This window comes from Periplaneta americana, chromosome 11 (assembly GCF_040183065.1).
Source record: "Periplaneta americana isolate PAMFEO1 chromosome 11, P.americana_PAMFEO1_priV1, whole genome shotgun sequence".
Taxonomy (NCBI): domain Eukaryota; kingdom Metazoa; phylum Arthropoda; class Insecta; order Blattodea; family Blattidae; genus Periplaneta; species Periplaneta americana.
Genome location: NC_091127.1, coordinates 57,374,022 through 57,390,245, shown reverse-complemented (window position 1 = coordinate 57,390,245; position 16,224 = coordinate 57,374,022). Strand labels below are relative to the sequence as shown.

The 16,224-nt window shown below is 35.7% G+C and overlaps 1 protein-coding gene across 2 annotated transcripts in view; it reads right to left on the bottom strand.

Annotated features, from left to right (window-relative positions):
- LOC138709033 (protein peste-like) overlaps positions 1-16,224 on the bottom strand; it is a 140,086-nt gene that overhangs the window by 92,394 nt on the left and 31,468 nt on the right. The window contains exon 1 of one of the 2 annotated variants that reach the window (XM_069839511.1): positions 2,301-2,382. The exons of the other annotated variant lie outside the window; for it this stretch is intronic. The gene's annotated coding sequence lies outside the window, so the exon portion shown is untranslated. Of the gene's footprint in view, positions 1-2,300; positions 2,383-16,224 lie in introns of those variants that run through there. 2 annotated transcript variants of the gene reach the window in all.

Genomic DNA, 16,224 nt, shown 5'->3' with positions numbered 1-16,224 from the left:
GATCACTTCACTGAACACAAATGAATAATATGTTTACGTATCTCAATGTTCTCTCTTCACGTACGGACGAGGACTGACTGAGAACGCAGAGTGACAGTTGTTTTCGGTGTTCGCGTGGTGCTCTCTGCGGACGGTACCGTGTTGTACCTACTTGGGAAGCGTGCACACCTCATGCCATAGTCTATGCGTACAGTACTTGTAATCATGGCTTTTATTTGACTTTTTTTCCGCTGTCTAGTTATGTCGTACGCCATTTTTTAAATCATCTTGTGTCTCGATTGGATTTACGAAATGCGCCGAAAGAGTCTGTTTTAATAGTATGAACAGTAATGACAAGAACGAAAGAGCGAATAGAAGAGTAATATAAATAAAAAGGATCATTATTGTAAATAACGAAAACTATTATTTTGTAAATAATGGGCATAAGACGTTGTCTGATGATTTACATAACTAATGGTTTGTGCAGCAAATGCTGCAAACTAAGTTCATTAGACGTTCAAATAAACATTTTTCAGATTTATTTTCAATGAAGAATATCAGACATTCTGAAAGTTATTTGCTTCCATAATAATGAAACATACTCTCTCTGAATGATTTTTTATGCCAAATACTTTTTCTTGAACTTACACACCTTCATCTTTTTAGTTTGAACGCGAAAACGCAAGTAACAATGTCAGGACGATCAATCGGTTTTTCATGTGGGAGTAAAGCAGTAGATTTCAAATCATTGCGGATTGTAGATGGAAGTTTAAAAAAATGTCAGGTTTGCTATGCTTTGAAACAATAGACATAGCATTTTGGTATAGCTGCTGCATGTTTCGTAAACTACCTTGAAATGTAGAGCGTAAAATCATTTATCCTGCTAAGAGATCTTGCTGAAATGATCGGGAGAATACAAAATCTTATAGGCCTCATATTTTATCTGTAAGTAATACATTTTGGTCTTTCCTTAAGAACTCTAATTTTTGCGCTCTCTCGAGCCAATACTGAAGAGAATCACGCATATAAATCGACACCATACCGCCATTAAATATATGAAAAAGACCCAACCCCACTTGATTAATAACTACAAAAATATTTGATTTTTAATAACAATATTATTATCTTACGTAAGTTTTATAGTTTTCAATAGCATATATTATATAGCCGCCACTCAGTAAATTATATAAACTATGATCTAAATTAAGATATTCTCTACATCTACTTATATTAGCCCAAAACGTTTCACTTTCATATCATCAATACAGCATTAATAGTATAATTAATGAAAAATAGTCACAGCATGGCATTAACTATAATAATATTTCGTTTCTAATGGTGATAATGTCATCAATCCACCTCAAGTTTTGTAGTTTTTAGTATACAATACACAGCTGTACTCAGAAAATTACACACCACAGATTCAGACCTGTAAATTAATTTTAGTATGTCTTGAAATTTTTTATAACCAATTTAATTTGAGCTCTAAATATGTCAGAATTCTTGCAGATCATGGCCTTCGTGTAATATTGTTTACTGTAGTGTGTATTTTGTTTTATTCTGAAATGCAATTAGTGACGACAGATGGATTTTAGAAAATAGGAAAATTATGTTGAAAAACTGACATTTCACTCAAAACTACTATTTTTCTGAAAAACTTTGGGTTCCAAGCTTCAGAATGAGGGATCATTTATTAAAATCCGTTCAGCCGTTTTCCCGTAATTTCCATTACCAGTTCAAATTAAATTGATTATAAAAAATAATTTGAACTGGTAATGGAAATTATGGATCTAATGTAGGTACATTATATTAGTAGACGGTAAAAATAATTTTACTGTAGTAAATAATACAATTAATTCTTTCTTAAATAACTGGAATATATTATTATTATTATTATTATTATTATTATTATTATTTAATAATTATTATTATTAAATCCTATTACAAAAGTTTTTAAACCCTACTCATGGCCAAATAAATAATTAACCAGCCCGAAATTATTATGTTATGTTACTTTAATATCTAATAAAACTCTGTCGATAATTGTAGTTATAGAAATGTTGCAGACATTTTTGAGTTACAGTTTTAATCTATTCTGCCTAATACTTACAGACACAAGATAAATAATTTTCACCGTAATATAAATTACAAACTTTTACATTTCTAGTTTCCAATATATTTATTTTTACAGGGAAGTATCAGTACTTGCGGGTTTTCGTCTGGAAAACAATTTTAGATGATAAAGTAAAGCTGTTCAAGAAATTCTACAAGATAGATCTATTTGGCTCACAAATGTATGTAATGCAAGAGAAAGTACGTACCACACCTGAAGAAGGCTCTGATCGTCAGTGCACAATACACCTGCTGAGACTGGTAAGGTGCAGGTTTGTCAGAAGACCTTGTGTGATACATAGGCCTACTTCTTATAATATTACGTATCGTAGAGTGTAATTACCAGTAGAAGAAACTGGTCCCTGCAGTGAATGAGTGGTCTAGACCTTCGACCCGTTACGCAGGAGGTAGGGATTCGAGTCCTCATTAGGCAAGAGATATTCCAATGAAAAATCCATTGTAGTACTTTTGGCGGACGAGGTCGCAGTTGGGATTTTTCTCGGAGTTCTCCCGCTTCTCCACATTATGATTCCTTCCGATCGCCATTCTATCATTTATAACTTTTCCCTATCGCCTGCTAGCGATGCACAGTGTCCAGTCTAGGTGGACAAAAATCAAATTTCGATTGGCTTAGTTAGGCATAGGGGAATATGAATTCATGTTCTTTAACATTTGAAAAATATTGTGAGAAATAGTTTTTACTGTATGAACAACGAGTTCTTCCTAACATTTCTCGCTCCTGTTCAGTTGTAGACAGAGAGGCTTACTATGTGGGTGAAAAAGAGCCAATTATCAGTGATTTATTGTGTTGTGAGACATGGAATCTGTTCAGATAGGTAAGTTATTAATAATGTAACTTCAATTACAAGTTTGTAAAGTATTATTCTTCTTACAGAAGGGTTTAAACATTACAATTGAAAAAAAAACAAATATTATTTTAAAGTTCTCCAAATATAATGTGAGTTTTAATACAGCTGGTCATGTCCGGTTACAACAATTCCTTTACCATTTAAGACAGCATCATTTAGAGCGTTGAATCCCTGTTTTAAAGTTTGCGCGTTCTTGCGCATTTATCAGTAATTGACTTTTTTTTAGTTGTGGGGCATACGGTAACTGTTCCATATTTGGCTTAACAGCAGAAAAGAATCATGGAATAAGGAAGTTTTTAATCACTTGTGAGTGTTTTAGTTCTGCAAAATTATTCACCAGCTCATATGCTCATTTCGGGTATCTATTCATATGTATTCAATTTAAATGTAAATTGTAAATAAATTTGAAATTTGAATTTGACATGACATCGAAAATCAGGTTAAAAAAACATTGGACACATTTTTATCTAACCTTAACAAATGCACAATAAATCAGAACGCAAATCACTAACTGGACAAAATTAATAACTTCTCTGCATTCCAACGAATTGTTATGAAACTTTCTACATGCCTTACAGGTGGTACACATGTTTTGTGTACGAAGTCTGATTACGTTTGCACAAGAAAAATTACCCCTTTATAGCGGGTGCATTTAAATAAAATTAATAACTTCTTTCCTATCTAACAGATTTTTATGAAACTTGATACAGAATTTATAGGTGGAATATTTTATTTTTTGTCTAGCAAAGTCTGATTATGTTTCATAAGAGGAACTGCCCCTTTATAGTGGTGAATTTAAACAAAATTAGTAACTTCTCTCCTGTATAATATATTTTTATGAAACTTTGTACAAAAATTTGGTCTAGGGTAGCATACAGATGCAATCGGAATTTGTATATAAAAATATATGCTACCTGTAACTCCTGTACAAAGTTTCATAAAAATCTGTTATGTAGAAGAGAAGTTAATTTTGCGTAAATTAACTCCCTGTAAAGGGGTACTTCCTCTTATGGAACCGTAAATATAGTTTGTACACAAAAACATATTCTACCTGTAACTTCCGTACACTATTTCATAAAAATCTGTTAGATAGAAGAGAAGTTATTATTTTAGTCTAAAACCACCCGCTATAAAAGGGTAGTTCCTCGTACACAAATATAGTCAGAGTCTGTACACAAAAAATATGTGCTATTTACAGTATAAGGTCTGTACAAAGTTTCATAATAATCCGTTGAAATGCAGACAAGTTATTAGAGTAAGGGAGGGGATTGTCGGATAGGTGTGGTAATGTCGGATAATCTCGGATATCATATTTCTTTTCCATCGAATGGTGCAATCTGATGTGAAAATAATGCATTACGTTCTCTACAAGTAGACGAACATCTGCATGAATAGCCATTACTGTTGACTGCTTCACTGTGTGTGAATAGCGTGTTTTCAACGTTTCTGCAAAAAAAAAAAAAAAAAAAAAAAAAAAAAAACTTTTTGAGGGTAAGTAATGTGATTTATTCGTTACAAGTTATTCTTATATTTACACAACATGGTATGCACTGTTTGATATACCATAGATAAGGCTTCTTAATTCTCTAATTGCAGAAATTTTATCGACAACATGTTTCATGCAGCTGGCTTGTTTTACTGTTTGTGAAGAGTCGGCCAATGTCGGATACTAGCTGAGGGCAATGTCGGATACTAGCCGAGGGCAATGTCGGATACTAGCCGAGGGCATTGTCGGCTGTCTTTCAATGCTGCTCGCTACATAAAAGCTGCCTTAAACCCATTTATATGTTTTCTATAACAAACCACTACATTTTTACACATGGGTATTTTTAATTAATGTAAGTAATTAATTTTCTAATTAATAGAATATTATGAAGTAACGAATTGTTTCTTCTTCTTATATTTTTAGATGCCTAAAGTAAAAGAAAAAAGAGATTCAGTCTAAAAAAAATGGAAGTCTGAAGATATGGTAAATGCCATTGTCGCAGTACGAGAGAAAATAATGGGCTATCTTGCTGCTTCCAAAAGATTCAATGTACCACGATCAACATTATCTGATTATGTACGGTCCAACTCTGAGCCCACAAAGCCGTTAGATCGAAACTTGGACGAAAACCAATACTCCCAGCTTCACTTGAAGAGAAGCTAGTTGACTATGTGTTAATGATGGAGAGAAAATATTTTGGATGAACCAGAAATAATGTTAAAAGGCTTGCATATGAGTTGGCTAAACAGAACACTAGTTTCTGATATGCATTATATTATTTTAAATGCATTATCATACCTCCTACATAATAATGTCTAATGTATCCGACATTAGCTTCCCTTTCTGTCAGTGATGATATTATTTCTTTGCAAGTTATACAGCAAATACATATTATGTAAATTACCTAATACTTATGTACAATCTGCAGGAACCCCAAAAGGTTATTATAATACTAAGTAATTCAAGTTCTCACTTTTTTCAATTACCTTTATTTTGAAACATCAAAATGGTATCCGACAATACCCTCCCTTACTCTAATTTTGTCCAGCTAGACTTGCGTTATTGCACACTGTGCGACGCATGGAGAGGACTGGTCTGGGGAGGAGTGAGTTTTCCGACACGAAAACTGGATATTCAGATAATCTTAATGCAGTCAACTGGTGTGGATTCGGGGTCAACATAAAAGTTTTCTCAATTGAACATAGCTCTAGTATTCGCCGTTCCCCTTCCGGGTCACATGGTAGAGAAACTAAAGTTCTACGTGCCCCTTGAAGAAACCGGTAAGTAACTATAACGTCGTTGGAAGAAACAAAAGAGGTAAATTTTCAGCGTATTCCGAATCTCACCGGTCCGGTGGCATCAATGACGTCACGTTGCAGCGAAATAAGGAACAAAACTGCTGGAAGGATCGATGCTGTCATGGCGACTGTACAAGTTGTTTGTGCTACGCTAGCAAAATTTTGCGAAATTTTCGTACTCCCATCTCGTTCAAAGAAAAGATAGCATAAACAATTTATTTCTTGAACCAGTAGTAATAACTGGTCCGTTGACATGTTCGCTCATAAGCCATTAACATATTGTTTTTACGTTGTGCTCATTACAAACAATACAGCAGAACTAAAGCAGAACACACCGCCATGACACAACAGTGCACGATGTTATTCGTCTGCTAATTCCCGCCCTATACAAGAACCAATCAGATTCACTGATGGCGGCTGATGGAGACTGCCACCACCTCTGCAAGTTGATGGCACCGGTGCGACACCGGGGGAGCATCAATGACGTCATCGGTGGAATTCGGAACACCGTGATGCCATCGGATTGCTCGACGGTGAGATTCGGAATACGCTCTTTGTTTCAAAACATGACGTCCTCTCTTCCTGGGATTGGTAAACTCTTACAAACCCCATCCTCTCCTCAACCCTTAGGCGCGTAGCAGAAAAACAATATGACAACGACTGCAAAAATTGGCAACTCAGCTAAGTGTTTACTTATCCCTTGCACGTTCCTGCAATTAAGTGGCGAAGGGTGTGAGGGAAGACCAGCGAATAGGGATTATAAAGAATGGACACTTCGCGTCGGTACCTTTGATGTAGCCGGACCGATTTCAATGACCTTCAAGCCAGCTAGAGCGTCAGATTCTGCTTTCTCCCTAGAGTTGGCGCTGACATCACACCAGCTAGCAGTCGACACAGCGGAAATATAACACATACAATTAATACATCTAGGTACATTATGTACTCAAATAAAATAAATTGGATCCATAAAATAATAAATCCTTCATTCACTGTAATGTCTAGACTCTAGAGTTCCTTTATAATGAGAGTTCAGATGTTGACCCCAACAACAATTAAAATATGTAATGATTTGATAGCGCTGAAAATGGAAAAACAAAACTCTTACGAGAAGTAAAACCATATACCTATATTATATTATATACAAATATTAAACGAATTCGATACTTAATTTTATAATGTATTATATTATTTTATAATATAATTTATGATATCTGAAATATAAAATATTATTATTACAACTAGTTTGTCACTGAGAAATAAGGAAAAGCTGGTAACTTAAATTTATTTGAAGCAAAGCGTTACTGGATTATGCAATAGGGTAGGCGATGTTTGGATCCTCTGCCTTAATTCTATTCTCAACTATTCTCAGCATATGCTCGATTACACTACCTCTAGCGCTTGAAAGTGGAATAGCCGCTGGCGCACAGAGAAACAAAACACAGGAAAATTCGCTCAGTGTCCATTCTTTATAATCCCTATTCGCTGGGAAGACCATCATGTTTTGGGGCAAAGACTGGCGAAGTAAGTAGTAGCGAGTCGTACGGATAGACAGGATAGCCAGCGTCTACCTTGTTATATTCTCTAAAACTTTTAATATTACGTTACTATAGGCCTAGAAGTAAAGTAGGATGTACGGATAAGGAAATAAAATTTGAAGCTCCCTTATTTATGTTTCGCTTACAACACACTGCACATGTGCAGTAAACAAGAGCCCCTGTATATACGCTACTTGTTGACAGTCGTGCGAATTTGTTATACCCATACAGGTGGGCTTCCATCAATACTCGCTCCAAATTTTAATTCCGTATGTGTACATCACGTAATATTTATTTATTTATTTATTTATTTATTTATTTATTTATTTATTTATTTATTTATTTATTTATTTATTTCTACTGGCAGAGTTAAGGCCACAAAGCCTTCTCTTCCACTCAAACAATATAAACACAATATCCAATATAAAAATGGCAGAAATATAGGAACAATATACAATTAATAATAATAATAATAATAATAATGATAATAACAATAACAACAAAATGAAAACAAGTTTAGTTACGTGTAATTCTAAGAATCAAACAATTACAGTACTGTGAATCGAAGTAATTGTTAAAATAATAAAGAAAATTTATATATTAAAAATAAAATCATATTTGGAATATGTATGATAAGACTTTCTTGTGTTAAATTCTAACGTACCTTGTTTACATGTTTCGACCTATTATGGGTCATCCTCAGAACTGGTCGTTGCTGGTCTTGGCGCCTCTTGTTTTGTTTCCTGTGAGGGTGTGTTCGTGTGATGTAAAGTGGAGTCAAAGAGTGTGTGTGTTTTCTGAAATTGAGTTGTGTGTTGAGAATTTCATTTGGTGTGTTTTTGTGTGTCTGTATATTTCATATTGTTCTAGTGTGTTTAGTTTCTGGCTTTTTGGTTGGATGTGTAGTATTTCCATGTATGTGTTGATGTCTCTGTAAGTGTGGTTAGCATTTGTGATATGTTCTGCATATGTGGAGGTGTTTTATGATTTTGTTATGGCTGTGATGTGTTTGAAATGATCTGCCTGTCTGTGCTATGTAGAAGTTGTTGCAGGTGTTACATTTGAGTTTGTAAATCACAAAACACCTACACATATGCAGAACATATCACAAATGCTAACCACACCTACAGAGACACCAACACAGACATGGAAATACTACACATCCAACCAAAAAGCCAGAAACTAAACATACTAGAACAATATGAAATATACAGACACACAAAAACACAACCCAATGAAATTCTCAACAGACAACTCAATTTCAGAACACACACACTCTTTGACTCCACTTTACACCACACGAACACACCCTCACAGGAAACAAAACAAGAGGCGCAAGACCAGCAACGACCATTTCTGAGGATGACCCATAATAGGTCGAAACATGTAAACAAGGTACTTTAGAATTTAACACAAGAAAGTCTTATCATACATATTCCGAAGTGATACAGTGTTAAAATTTGTGCAATCAAGGTGTAAAATCATATATTAGAAAAAATATACAGTATATTTTAGGAAAGGTCACAGTCTAAGCAGTCTAGTTGACAACCGAGTTTTGAAATTAGTAAATGTTTCACAGCCCCTAAAGATATGAGATAGAGAGTTCCAATGACGAGAAATTGAATCGGTTTGATTAGGTTGATTAGGCTTCCTAATTCCAGATACATGTTCATATTGTTCATTTTGTGATAAAAAAATTCATATAGTTCGTTGCAACACTGTCCGATAAAGAAATTATCAGCACTGAAACTGAAAGTACGAGTACAAAATACTTTCAGATGATTCTGAAGAAAGAAAGCTACAGAAAGTGTTACCTTGTGTGCGGATCTTCAACATACATACCTACAGTTTTGTCCTAATTCCAATCATATACTTCCTTCACAAAGTACAACATTCTTACTACAATCTAGCTATCCATAATAATGGCAACAATACAGCTTTTGTGTATTTCTGGTATAATAATTGTCAAAAGATGCTCGGCTAAAATATATTCATGCCTTTTGAAACAATATAGGCCTATCACTATGCACTTCAGTCGTCTGAGGCAAGGTCAGACCAATGTGTTGGCCAGAACAACTCGTGCATGACTTCCTTCTTACAGATTGTTGTTGCCCTTAAATACTTTATGACTCTGGATAGGAAGTTCCGTATTACAGGCCACAGTTTATTGCCCAATGACAGGGGATTTGCTCTTATTGAAAAAAAGAAAAAACTTCCCTATGAATCAACAGACTGGATTCCAGTTATAGCTAATAAAAAAGTGTTTCTTTGTCTGCAAAGTAAACACAGATGATTTCAAGGATCTCAGTACAGTGTAAAATGAATTACGTAGAAGTTCACTCGAAATAACTTAGTACTCTTGGCTAAGATATTCATATGATTAGATATCACAACATTGTGAGGACGAGAGAGTCACAATATTCTTGGCTAAGATATTCATGTGATAGATATAGCAACATTGTGAGGACGAGTCGGCCTCGGTAGTGTAGTCGGCATAGCGCTGGCCTTCCGTGCTCGAGATTGCGAGTTCGATTCCGGCCCAGGTCGATGACATTTAAGTGTGCTTAAATGCGACTGGCTCATGTCATTATATTTACTGGCATGTAAAAGAACTCCTGCCGGACAAAATTCCGGCACAAAGGCGACGCTGATATAAACTTTGCAGCTGCGAGCGTCGTTAAATAAACCACAACTTAATGTTTTTGTGAGGACGAAAGAATCATAATAGTCTATTCTTGGCTAAGCTAGTCATGTGACAGATATCACAACATTGTGAGGACGAGAGAATCATAATATTCTTGGCTAAGATATTCATATGACAGATATCACAACATTATGAGGACGAAAGAGTCATAATATTCTTGGCTAAGATATTCGTGCAATGGATATCATAACATGAGGACGAAATAGTCATAATATTCTTGGCTGAGATATTCATGTGACAGATATCACAACATTGTAAGGACGAAAGAGTCATAATGTTCTTGGCTAAGATATTCATGTGATAGATATCACAAAATTATGAGGACGAAAGAGTCATAATATCCTTGCTAAGATATTCATGTGATAGATATCACAACATTATGAGGACGAAAGAGTTATAATATTCTTGGCTAAGATATTCATATGACAGATATCACAACATTATAAGGATGAAAGAGTAATAATATTCTTGGCTAAGATATTCGTGTAATGGATATCATAACAAGAGGACGAAAGAGTCATAATATTCTTGGCTAAGATATTCATGTGATAAATATCACAACATTATGAGGACGAAAGAGTCATAATATTCTTGGCTAAGATATTCATGTGATAGATATCACAACATTATAAGGACGAAAGAGTCATAATATTCTTGGCTAAGATATTCATGTGATAGATATCACAACATTGTGAGGACGAGAGAATCATAATATTCTTGGCTAAGATATTCATGTGACAGATATCACAACATTATGAGGACGAAAGAGTCATAATATTCTTGGCTAAGATATTCATGTGACAGATATCACAACATTATGAGGACGAAAGAGTCATAATACTCTTGGCTAAGATATTCATGTGATAGATATCACAAAATTATGAGGACGAAAGAGTCATAATATCCTTGCTAAGATATTCATGTGATAGATATCACAACATTATGAGGACGAAAGAGTTATAATATTCTTGGCTAAGATATTCATATGACAGATATCACAACATTATAAGGATGAAAGAGTAATAATATTCTTGGCTAAGATATTCGTGTAATGGATATCATAACAAGAGGACGAAAGAGTCATAATATTCTTGGCTAAGATATTCATGTGATAAATATCACAACATTATGAGGACGAAAGAGTCATAATATTCTTGGCTAAGATATTCATGTGATAGATATCACAACATTATAAGGACGAAAGAGTCATAATATTCTTGGCTAAGATATTCATGTGATAGATATCACAACATTGTGAGGACGAGAGAATCATAATATTCTTGGCTAAGATATTCATGTGACAGATATCACAACATTATGAGGACGAAAGAGTCATAATATTCTTGGCTAAGATATTCATGTGACAGATATCACAACATTATGAGGACGAAAGAGTCATAATACTCTTGGCTAAGATATTCATGTGATAGATATCACAACATTGTGAGGACGAGAGAATCATAATATTCTTGGCTAAGATATTCATGTGACAGATATCACATTATGAGGACGAAAGAGTCATAATATTCTTGGCTAAGATATGCATGTGACAGATATCACAACATTATGAGGACGAAAGTGTCATAATATTCTTGGCTAAGATATTAATGTGACAAATATCACAACATTATGAGGACGAAAGAGTCATAATATTCTTGGCTAAGATATTCATGTGACAGATATCACAACATTATGAGGGCGAAAGGGTCATAATATTATTGGCTAAGATATTCATGTAATGGATATCATAACATGAGGACGAAAGAGTCATAATATTCTTGGCTAAGATATTCATGTGACGGATATCACAACATTATGAGTACGAAAGAATCATAAAATTATTGGCTAAGATATTCATGTAATGAATATCATACCATGAGGACGAAAGAGTCATAATATTCTTGGCTAAGATATTCATGTGATAGATATCACAACATTATGAGGACGAAAGAGTCATAATATTCTCCAAAAAAAAAAAGTAAGAGAGTTTGGAAAGAGTGTAGACAGACGAGAAGAAACGCTGAAAAGCGGACAGGAAGGAAAGAGAGTTTAGATAGACGGGAAGAAACTGATAGAAAAGAAAGACTGTGTAGATAGACGGGAAGAAACGCTAGAAGATGGACTAAAAGGAAAGAGAGTGTAGATAGAGGGAAAGAAACGCTGGAAGGCAGACAGAAAGGAAAGAGAGTGTAAATAGACGGGAAGAAACTCTGCAAGGCTGACAGAAAGGAAAGAGAACATAGATAGACATAAAGGAAAGACAAAGTAGATAGACGGGAAGAAACGCTGAAAGGTTGACAGAAAGACTATATTGTAGACAGATGAGAAGAAACGCTGAAAGGCGGAAGGAAGGAAAGAGAGTGTAGATAGACGGAACGAAACTGACAGAAAAGAAAGAGAGTGTAGATAGACGGGAAGAAACGCTGGAAGACGGCCCGAAAGGAAATAGAGTGTAAATACAGGGGAAGAAACGCTGCAAAGTGGACAGAAGGGAAAGAGAGTATAAATGGACGGGAAGAAACGCTGGAAGGCTGACAGGAAGGAAAGAGAGTGTAGATAGACGGAACGAAACTGACAGAAAAGAAAGAGAGTGTAGATAGACTGGAAGAAACGCTGGAAGACTGCCCGAAAGGAAATAGAGTGTAAATACAGGGGAAGAAACGCTGCAAAGCTGACAGAAAGGAAAGAGAAAGTAGATAGACGGGAAGAAACGCTAAAAGGCTGACAGAAAGACTATAATGGAGATAGATGAGAAGAAACGCTGAAAGGCGAACAGGAAGGAAAGAGAGTGTAGATAGACGGAAAGAAACTGACAGGAAAGAAAGAGAGTGTAGATAGACGAGAAGAAACGCTGGACGACGGCCCGAAAGGAAATAGAGTGTAAATACAGGGGAAGAAACGCTGCAAAGCGAACAGAAAGGAAAGAGAGTATAAATAGACGGTAAGAAACGCTGGAAGGCTGACAGGAAGGAAAGAGAGTGTAGATAGACGGAACGAAACTGACAGAAAAGAAAGAGAGTGTAGATAGACGGGAAGAAACTCTGGAAGACGGCCCGAAAGGAAATAGAGTGTAAATACAGGGGAAGAAACTCAGCAAAGTGGACAGAAAGGAAAGAGAGTATAACTAGACGGGAAGAAACGCTGGAAGGCTGACAGGAAGGAAAGAGAGTGTAGATAGACGGAACGAAACTGATAGAAAAGAAAGAGAGTGTAGATAGACTGGAAGAAACGCTGGAAGACGGCCCGAAAGGAAATAGAGTGTAAATACAGGGGAAGAAACGCTGCAAAGCTGACAGAAAGGAAAGAGAAAGTAGATAGACGGGAAGAAACGCTAAAAGGCTGACAGAAAGACTATAATGGAGACAGATGAGAAGAAACGCTGAAAGGCGAACAGGAAGGAAAGAGAGTGTAGATAGACGGAAAGAAACTGACAGGAAAGAAAGAGAGTGTAGATAGACGGGAAGAAACGCTGGACGACGGCCCGAAAGGAAATAGAGTGTAAATACAGGGGAAGAAACGCTGCAAAGCGAACAGGAAGGAAAGAGAGTATAAATAGACGGGAAGAAACGCTGGACGACGGCCCGAAAGGAAATAGAGTGTAAATACAGGGGAAGAAACGCTGCAAAGCGAACAGAAAGGAAAGAGAGTATAAATAGACGGGAAGAAACGCTGGAAGGCTGACAGGAAGGAAAGAGATTGTAGATAGACGGAACGAAACTGACAGAAAAGAAATAGATTGTAGATAGACGGGAAGAAACGCTGGAAGACGGCCCGAAAGGAAATAGAGTGTAAATAAAGGGGAAGAAACGCTGCAAAGCGAACAGAAAGGAAAGAGAGTATAAATAGACGGGAAGAAACGCTGGAAGGCTGACAGGAAGGAAAGAGATTGTAGATAGACGGAACGAAACTGACAGAAAAGAAATAGATTGTAGATAGACGGGAAGAAACGCTGGAAGACGGCCCGAAAGGAAATAGAGTGTAAATACAGGGGAAGAAACGCTGCAAAGTGGACAGAAAGGAAAGAGAGTATAAATAGACGGGAAGAAACGCTGGAAGGCTGACAGAAAGGAAAGAGAAAGTACATAGGAATAAACACTGGAAGGCGGACAGAAAGTAAGGCAGAAGGAAAAAAAAAAAGAAGACGAACGGGAAGAAACGCTGAATGGCTGAAGAAAAGTAAGACAAAAAGAGAAAATAAATAGGAAAGCGTACATACGGGAAGAAACACTGAAAGGATGACAGTAAGAAATAAATGAAAAAGAGAAAAAGCAGACAAAGCGAAAGAATAAAGAAAAGCAGAGAGAAGGAAAAGAAAGTAAGAATGGCACACATACCGATAAATAGAAAGAACGAAGGAAACCATAAATGGAAGACAAATAGATGAATGGAAAAAAACTTATATTCAGGCGAAAAGAAAAGAAATGGAGAAATACAAAAAGCGACAAAAGGATAAAAGATGGAAAGCAAGACTGAAAGAAGAGAAAGCAAATGAATATTTTTTGGAAACTTGATACGAGTATTTCCTGCGACAGTCGTAACTGATGTACTGGCAATGACCTTTCACATTTTATTACCGATTGAAGTATCGAGACCGGTTGCTAGACTGAAGCGCATTCTTTCGTCAGAATCAGCATTTACTTAGAGAAATTATCGAATTTACAACGCTGTCACTCGGTTTAACTAAGTTATTTTCCGATTGTGTTATAGAATTTTAACACTTTCTAAAATATAATACAGCCTAGTTAGAAGTTTCGTCAGACAGATCGGAAAGCTTTCAACATTTCAAGTTTTGTTATGCATTGCGTTAGTGTACAAGTTCAAACATAACATTTCACATAATATTATATCTTTTCTTCTTTTTATTTTTCTTCTTCGTGTACCTATACCCATCAACAGGATCAGGTATTTATGAGATTAATTTTATCATTTGTGTTTTTTTTAATATTGGTGTCGGCGGAGATTGTTGGAGATTGATTTGTACTCTTGGCGGAGATTAATGGAAGTTTTGGAAAATACAATTATTTTGGAATCAGAGTATTAATTGAGTATGAATATTAATTTCCAAATAATTAACATTAAAGGTTCGTTAGATTCTAGTAAAGGTGCGCTATGGTAAATATTTGTTGAACTGTATTTAACACACATTCATTAAAAACGAAAAAACTTGCAGCCCTTAAATTAACACTTTCAAATTATTAGTGAAATGCTGAATTCTCCGTCTTTTGAGTTCACTAATGTAATCAGAACACCTGGAATACCATGTAAATAGCCTACTTGGATATTTAACGAATTCTAGTGGAAAGAAATCCGAAAAAAAAACTCAATATGAAATTCGCTACAAATCGACGCAATAGTAATAATTCGCAAATGTGTTCATATTTCGCTATTCGAACTCTATTTAGCGATTTGTTGCTATTGTTTTATCCGCATATAATTAATCAGAATCTCTTAATTCGTAAAGATTAGTAAAAATCTATTGCATATATCTATTATGTCGTGATTTTCGTGATCTCCATAAATACCCGGCCCTGCCCATCAAGAACTTGGCCTCTCGAACAATGACGGTTCATTCTTCTCTAAACCGCAACTTGTAACTTCACCGCTTTCAAATCATCCTCCATAGTTTACCTTTTCTTGTGTCTGCCTATCTGTCATAGCTCTCCTGGGTATAGTTAAAATTCTTCCCACACATTTTCTTGCCGAAATTCCTACAACTTGTGCCAGCTTCCCAAACCTGCTCATTTTAATCTTATTAACAATGTATTCCTTATTGAGAGAAGATTGTCATTAATTTGTTCTTGTTCTTCATATATTACCACCTATAACAACTATAAAAAATCTTCTCTTCACCGGACGAAGCGGTGAAAAATGCTTTTGAACATCTCCAGGCCGCAAGGATTCTAAGAAGCCGGTGTCCCTTACCTGCTGCTGTCACAGTAGGACAGTTGTGTTAACAATCGTGGGGAGTATTAATCAATAAGTTTAATTCCTTTCTTTCTATTAGCGATAGCCGGCTTTCATTTGAACAGCCTAATACAGTAAAATCCCTCATCACCGGCACCCAAATAACCGGCAATACCAAAACAACGGCACTTTTGGCTGGGCCATAAAAAATTTTTGAATCTGCCACATTGCCACAGTCTGAGCCGTCAGTGTTGCCACATTAGGAAGTTCGCACGAACTTTCGTTTTCAGTGAATATTCGAACCTAAAATTAGTGTATTATTTGTGTTGTGTGATGT